The 8,545-nt window shown below is 37.0% G+C and overlaps 1 protein-coding gene and 1 pseudogene across 1 annotated transcript in view; one reads left to right on the top strand and one right to left on the bottom strand.

The window, feature by feature from the left end:
* STPG2 (sperm tail PG-rich repeat containing 2) overlaps nt 1-8,545 on the top strand; it is a 594,553-nt gene that overhangs the window by 821 nt on the left and 585,187 nt on the right. The gene's annotated exons all lie outside the window — the stretch shown is intronic.
* On the bottom strand, nt 6,148-8,488 carry LOC125923526 (dnaJ homolog subfamily A member 1-like; annotated as a pseudogene).

The following is an 8,545-nucleotide window of genomic DNA, read 5'->3' as shown; positions in this document are numbered from 1 at the left end:
GACAGGCACCTCACTTTCGGCCTGCCCTGCTTCTGTGTGCCTGTTAAACATAATGGTATCACTTCATAAGTATAACAAAACATGAACTAGGCAGAGAAAATACTCTCCTTATTTTATAGGCGGTAACTGCTAAAATCATTTGTCTTATTTCACAAAGTCAGTAATCGTATGGCTAGGACATATGATGGTACAATGGTTGTCTCCATCAAACTTGAAATTGTACACGTTAGATCTGGGATTTTGATTTCCTGACTCTTGATGACTATGTGAGTCTCTAAATTCTGTGTTTCTTACTGCCTACTGTTTCTTTTCCTTGTAGTCCTGTCTGCCTGACACACATTTGCTACCATTAACCAGAGATACTTTATTTACTAAGATTTCACTTTTATATTTCTATTTAGCAATATGATTTAAAGTCACCTTTACACCCATCGTGGGGCTGGAACTCAGGACCCTGAGATCAAGAGTTGCATGCTCTTCCAACTGAGCCAGCCAGGAGCCCCCATAACAAGTATTTCTAATTTGCTTTCTGCTTTTTTCTAATCTGATGATTTTGTGGAGTTTACTACCATTCAAGCTGTAGTTTTTCCCTTGTTAATCTGCATTTTCTCTGTTGTTGCACTATATATTTTTAAACGAATCCATTACTCTATATGACCGATCAGATTAGGATATTAGGTTGATTTAGGTTTCTTTGGGTGGAGTGCAGGTTTCTCATTTGTCCTTGCTTTAATTTTGAATTTTACTACTTTTCAGCATCTGATACTGTATCAGTCTTCTTGGAGCCTATGTCTGTATTTAATACAGTGGAGTTATTCTAAGCATTAACTCCCTAGCAATATATTAGCTACCAACCACCACCCAAAACACTTATACCTGTGATGCTTTTCAATCCTTATTTTGACACTGTCTTTAAACAGTGCCTGATTCATGGTTAGGACCTAATAAACATTTGTTACACACGGAATCAGGGAATCATTCCCCTTCCCCCCCCCCCCCCCCCCCCGCAACCAATCCTCCATTGCCCTCTTTAAAGGTTTTTATTTTTCTCAATGCTTTTAAATGTTTATATGGTGTATTTTACATCCTTTGCTGGTTGCTTTTCTCATGTATACTTTCTCATTCAGATCCATAGCTTGAACTATCCATATTCTGATTCTGAAGACTTCCAGAAGAAAGTCTTTAGAGATATAGGTGATTTATATCTCTAAGATGAACGTTCTGATCTCAGGGCTTTCTTACTGCTGTTAATTTTTTGGACATCTTTATATGGGTGGTCTGTGACATCTGAAGCTCCACATATCTGAGTTCATCATTTTCCCCACCGTTACTAGCGTCTTTGAAAAATTACCTGTCAATCAGTCATAAACTTTAAACTTTGAAATTATTCTAGACTTCTTCTCTGACTGATCATACCCATTGCTCATTAAGGTCTATTGATTCTGTCTTCTTATTGTCTCTCAAGTTAGTCTCCTTTCTTCATTTGACTGCCCTTGACTTTGTTCAGGCCTCATTATTTCTATTTTGAATTAAACCAATAAAATATTGCTGTTTTTTGCTTTATTTCAGTCTCCAACTTTTCTCTTATGGCTAAAGTGATCTTTCTAAGATATAATTATGTTATTTGATAAAAAAAAAGTTCTTTTAACACTAAGGTTAAAATCTGATGTACTTAACGTAGTGCATAAGATTCTTCATGGTCTCATCCCTGACCTGGCCTCCCACATTATCTCTCCAGGCCCCCACACCCAACACTTGACCTGTATACATATCAGCAGGTCCAGCTTTGCATTTTCTATAAATTCATGCTTACTCAGCTGCATGCTTTTGCAGCTGCTGATACCTTTGCCCACTATGCTGTTTCTTCCTTTTTCATTTGACTGAGTCCTGCTTTTTCTTTCAGACTCAGGTGAAATGAAATTGTTCTCTGATTACGATTTCCAGGGCATTCTTTGACTCCTTAATGTCTCCTTCATAGCACTTTGATACTGTATCTTAATTATCTGTTAACTTATGTGGCTGCCACACTAAAATGTGAGCTTCTTGGGGGGCAGTAACCATGATCTTTACTGGTACCTCTCAGTTTTTAGCTCAATAGCATATCACATAAAGGCTTAATTAAAAAAAATAAACAATAATTCTTGGAATAAAGTTAGAAAAATGGTCTAATAAGCTACACATAGGAGAGTTAAAAACTCATTACATGACTTGTGTGAATTCTGCTTAGCAGTAAGTGTGGTGTTGCAACAAGGGTCTTCCTTTACTGTTTTGTAGAATTGTGCCTTTCTGACTTGTAAAATAAACTAAGAAATTCTATGCTTGGCAACTCCGAGCAGCTGCATCCTATTGAGCCCTGTTTTAGCAATACTCAGTGACCACATGCTGATAATCAATAGAAGGTACAGATATCATTTCTGTACTGGATAATTTCAAAGTAGCTATTATAGGGGCATCTGGGTGACTCAGTTGGTTAAGCATCTGACTCTTGATTTTGGCTCAGGTCATGATCTCACAGATGGGATTGAGCCCTGGGTTGGGCTCTGCACTGACAGCGTGGAGCCTGTTTGGGATTCCCTCTCTTTCTCTCTCTCTCTCTCTCTCCCTCTCCCTCTCCCTCTCCCTCTCCCTCTCCTTCTCCCTCTCCCTCTCCCTCCCCCCCTTAAAATAAATAAGTAAATGTTAAAAAAAAAAAGGAGCTATTACCCCTTTCCAAGGTTTATTCTGCCTTACCTCTCTGGGGTAATGCACTGGACTATGCAGAAATATACACAGTTATTTCAATTAAGGGTCATGTAGATTTTATAGAATATTATGTAGGAAGATTAGATGTTGGGACTTTGTATAACTTGTTACCTTGAATCATAGAAGAGTGGAAGATCTTAGAGTCTTAGATCTTCAAAAGAAAGATGCAAATACTCTTTATTCCTAACCTTTCTTTCTTCTCTTTAACCCTTCCTCTTACCATAGCCTGCTTGGTCAACGCTCTTGTGTATTATCTTCACATTTTCCTCAGGAAATTCTTTTCACCCCAATCTGCAAACTTCATTGCCCCAGCTTTTGGCTATTGAATCAGAAAGACTCTTTCAACCCAGGCTTTACAGCCTAAAAGGGACAGGACTGAGTTGCTCTGATTTCATGAATAGGAGAGATAATGGATATTCCAATTCCAGATTAGTGAGAGCTATTCCTGATTTTCTCTCATTTCTCTAAATAGGAAGCATATTTTGTCTCATCAAAGCAAATTTTCCTCAGAGACAACCACCCTAGTAAAATATGATAAAAACATAGTTCTTTTGGTAATGTGACTGCTCCTGGCATTATTGTGTTAAGGAGGATTTAACTGCTTTTTGAACCTGATTTATATAATAAGGGCACCATACATTAGCTGTGTATTAATTATCTATATTGGTTCTATATCAGTTATCTAAGCTGGGTAACACTGGCTCCCAGATTTCTTCTTTGATGGAGGAGTGGTTAGCTTTACTTGCCACAGAAGCATGAGCTGTTTATGGTTTTGTACTTATAACTATGTGCTTATGTCACCAATAATGAGTTATTAGCCAATTAGAATTTAGGGAGACCACCTCAGGAAATGCAATCTGTATTTAAGTTTAAATAAACAATAGGTATACGTTTACTGGATATGTTGATGTTCCTGAAGATGAGTATGTTTCAAAGATCTAGTTATTGCTTGCTTACTTATTTATTTATTCATTTATTTATTATTTTAGAGAGAGAGAGAGAGAGAGAGAGAGCATAAGGAGAGGGCTAGAGGGATGGATGGAGGGAGGGAGGGAGAGAGAGAGAGAGAGAGAGAGAGAGAAACAGAATTTTAAGCAGGCTGCATGCTCAGCATGGAACCCAAAGCTGGGCTTGATCCCACGACCCTGGGATCATAACCTGAGCTGAAATCGAGTCAGGAGTTACTGCTTTTGTGTGAAGAATGACCTTTTGGTTTTGTGGCTGTAGCTGTGGCTATAGAATTTGTCCTTTAATCACATGCTGCCCACCTTATTTCTCAGAACGTACTGACTTTTATTGCTTCATGCCAGTTTGATTTATATTCTGCTGTTGGTGCCTCAAACTCCGTATTTCCCAAACTGAACTTATTTCTTTCTTCTCAAATCTTTCCTTCTTCTATATTCCTAATTTCTTCTTTGTACCTGACAGTTTATCATTCATAATTGGCACTTCATATGCCATTATATCCATGTCACAAATCAAACCTGTTATCTCACACTCCATCAGCCCTAATTCCCCAGAATCTTCTATATTTTTATATCTTAATTATTGACAACACTCTTTGTAGTGTAATTATTTATTTGTCTGGCTTTCCTACTTCTTGAGGCCAGGGATTTAATTTATTTGTTATTGTACCCTCACTGCCTCTCCCTGCACACAATAAAGTGTTCACTGTTGAATGAATAATGGTGTAGTTTAGAATATCACCTATTGAATTCTATATTTATTGATTAATATGCAGGGTGCTATGATAGGGAGACCAGCCGTCCTGATTTATATGGGAATGTCCTGGTTTTAGCACTAAAAGTCCTGTCTTATAAACGTTAAACATTAGGTATATGTAAACATTAGGTATATAGTTATGAATAAAACAGAAAAGTCCTTTCTTTCATGGAGCTAATTAGTATAAACATTTTAATTTTCTTGTGGTTTTACTTGAGCTCAATATTTCATACAAACTTTTAGCCTATTGATTAAAGATTCTGTATAATTAATTGTGGAAAACTTCCATGAAGATTTTATGAGTACTGGCTTTCTTCAATATGTGGGGCTATTGTGTGTTTTTTCCCATTTTTATATGAATTTCAATATTTTGCAATTAATTTCACACTTGTTTAGGTAGATTCAGTTAGAATCTCTGCCATGGTGTTAGGACAGCTGCCTCAGAACTAGTCTGAACTTAGCTTTTGTTTTCATACCTATCTCACATTACCTCATGTTTGCATGGAGCTAAATTAAAAAAAAAAAAAAACTTGTGAGATTAAATACTTATGCAGAAAATTGCATAAAAAGTATGGCACAAAAAGTGAATACTCAAGAAACATAACATTGCCAAACTTCCCTTTCAATGATATCTCTTTTCCTCTCCCCTACAGGTAAGCACTATTCTGATTTTTATGGCAATCACTTCCTTGCGTTTCTTACAGATTATTAAATCCTGTTGATGAAATGACCGCTTTGTCAGAAAGCAACGTCTCTCTGTAGTTTTCCTTGTTCTAAAATCTGCTCTGTCTGATGTTAATATAGTCCCTCCAGCTTCCTTTGATTCATGGATGTATGGTATATATTTTCCATTTTATTTTTAACTTCTTTATGTTTTTATGTTTTATGTTTTATGACTTCTTTATGTCTTTATGTTTTATGAGGGTTTTCTGTAGACAGCATGGAGTTAGGTCTTGCTTTTTTATCCAGCTGGCAATCTCTGCCTTTTAAATTGGGGTGTTTAGAACTTTTCTATTTAATTTAATTGTCAACATTGTTGTGTTTATATTTATTCTCTTGGTATTTGTTTTCTATTTATCTCATCTGCTCTTTGTTTCTCTTTTCTTTTTTCCCTACCTTCGTTGAATGAGTTTATTTTTTTTTAAATAATTTTGTTTTTATCTCCACTATTGCTTTACTAGCTACACTTCTTCTTCTTTTTAAACATTTATTTTTGAGAGAGAGAGCACAAGCAGAGGAGGGGCAGAGAGAGAGCGAGACACAGAATCCAAAGCAGGCTCCAGGCATTGAGGTGTCAGCACAGAGCCTGACACGGGGCTCGAACCCATGAAACTGAGATTATGACCTAAGCCAAAGTCGGATACTTAACCGACTGAGTCACCCAGGTGCCCCTACAAGCTACACTTCTTTATTTTGTGGCGGTTGCTCTGAGGCTTAAATATATATCTCTAACCTATCACAGTCTACCTTCAAATAATATTGTACCACTTCACATATAGTATATGAATCTTACAACAGTGTGCTTCCATTTCTCCCATCTCATCTTTTGTACCATTGTGGCCATATATTTTACTTCTATATATATGCTATGTCACAGTAACTTAAATTATTTTTGCTTTATTTATTTATTTTTTAATTTTTTCAGAGCTTTTATATTTTTTATTCTTCATTTAATGTTTAAAACACTACTATAGCTGAATATTAAAACAAAAACAATAGCAAGTAGTGAGCTATGATTATAGTCCTTCACTCGTTCACTACTGCATATAAAATGCCAGCAGTGTTATTCACTGGCCCCATTAAGAGGTCTGACACTGAACAGCTCCTCTAGGGTGATGTTCATCATCCTCATATGTTTCTCCATTGTAATGGCACCATCTTTCCTGATTTGGATCAAAGTCCACCAGTTCTACCTGGTCCATTTCATCAGTCTCTTCTACTTCCTTCTTCTCAGGTAGGAGTTTTTCCATCAAAGAGAGCTTATCAGGAGAGAGAAAGCCATTCTCAGGAAAGTTTACCTTAAATTTGATGATTAAGCGACGCTTTTCATATGGTCTATGATAAATTGGCATGCCTTCATTCAGCACACACTTGATATCTCCATGCTTGACAATCTGACCTGGATGAGAGGTAATGACAATGGTTCTGTTGTCAAGTGTAGATATTGGCTTTTGAAAGCCGCACAGTGCTTCAACCAGCTGTATGTGCATACACATGAAAAGATCCTCTCCTCGCCTAGTAAAAACAGCATGGTCCTTCTGATCTAAAACAATGATAATATCTCCTGGTTCCAGTCCAGGTTCTTGGTCTCCTTCATCATGGAATGTTATCTTCTGGCCATCTTTCATGCCTTTGTCAATATGAACTTCTAGAATCTTCTTTTCTCAAACTATCTTCCTTCCATTGTAGCTTTTACATCTGTCTTTAGGACTGATCCGTTCCCAATGGCCCTGGCACTCCATGCACACAGACTGAATTTGCTGAACCATTCCAGGTCCTATCTGATGAATTCTTATTTGCATTCCAGTACCTGGGCAATTGGGACAACATTCTACCGCTCCTTTCTTACCACCTTGGCTTTCACATTTGTCGCAAATCACATTCTTTTGCAGAGCTAGTTTTCTTGTTGCACCATTATATAAATCTTCTAAGGTTACATAAGAGAGCTGATGCACAACATTTTTACCTCTCCTTTCTCTCTGCATCCTTCCTCCTCCTCCAAAAAACATATCAAAGATGTCCATGGGGGAGCCAAAACCACCGCCTGCTCCACCTTCTTTAGTTGCCTGTTCTCCTCCTTTGTCATATAATTCCCTTCTCTTTGCATCAGAGTGCACTTCATAAGCTTGAGAAATCTGTTTAAACTTCTCTCTTTCATTTGGCTTCTTGTCAGGGTTGTACTTCAAAGCCAATTTCCTGTAAGCCTTTTTCGATTCTTCCTGGGTGGCATTGAGTTTGACCCCCAAAACATCATAGTAAGTAGTTTCTTTTACCTTTTTCTACATCCGGTGAGGGGGCTGAGGCTGGTGTGGGGGAGCGGGAAGGAACGTGTTGCTGGGCGCAGCTGGGCAGCCGCCGCTTCTCTGCTTTTCAGTGAGCGTTCTGGAAAGTTCCAAATTATTTTTGCTTTAAATGGTTATTTTTAGGGGCACCTTGGTGGCTCGATGGGTTGAGCATCTGACTTTGGCTTAGGTCATGATCTCACATTCTTGGGTTTGAGCCCCCCCATCAGGGTCTGTGCTGACAGCTGGGATTCTGTGTCTCCCTTTCTCTCTGCCCCTCCTCCGCTCATGTTCTCTCTCCAAAAATAAAATAAAACATTAAATTTTTTATTTTTAAAGAGATTAAGAATTGAGAAGAAATGTTGAGAAGAAAATTTGTTGTTAATCCTATGAATGTACTTTTCATTTCAGAAGTTTGATATGGGTCTTGTTATATCTTCTCTATCATGTTCATCTTTCTTCTATCTTGTTGAACATATGAAGAATATTTATAATAGATACTTTAATGTTCTTGTGTGTTAATTCCATCTTCTCACGTATAGATCTGTTTCTTTTCAGTGATTTTCCTCCTGTTTATGGGACGTGTTTTTCTGCCTTTTGGAAGAACATTTTCTGGTGTGTGCACTGTTCATGTTTTTATAATCTGTGGCTTGGTTTGTGTGTGCTTATGTGTGTGTTTTGAAGGAAATTTGTATCTTGTTCTCTTTCATGGTTTGCTGCTTTTCTTTAGTGATATAACAAATAATTCTTGATTTCAGTTGCATTTTAATAAATGTGGGCTTTAAAATAAACACATTATTTCTTGTTTTAAAAATATTTTTCCTTAATCAAGATTAACAAGATTTTAAACTACACTAATTAATACCATGTATTCTCACAGTATTGTACATCTTCCTTTAGTGTTTAAGATTCACACAAATGAGTCCTCACTTTCATTCTTTTATTACCTGTTGAAGATAGTTGCTCTATTCTCTTCCATCACTTCTTTAATGTGTGTTGCTTACACTATACTCATTTTCCATTTCTTAAAATTTTTTTATAAATCTTTCAGCAGACTACGTGTGTCTACTAAATTTATT

This window comes from Panthera uncia, chromosome B1, assembly GCF_023721935.1.
Source record: "Panthera uncia isolate 11264 chromosome B1, Puncia_PCG_1.0, whole genome shotgun sequence".
Classification (NCBI taxonomy): Eukaryota; Metazoa; Chordata; class Mammalia; order Carnivora; family Felidae; genus Panthera; species Panthera uncia.
This window is presented reverse-complemented; position numbering and strand designations above follow the sequence as displayed.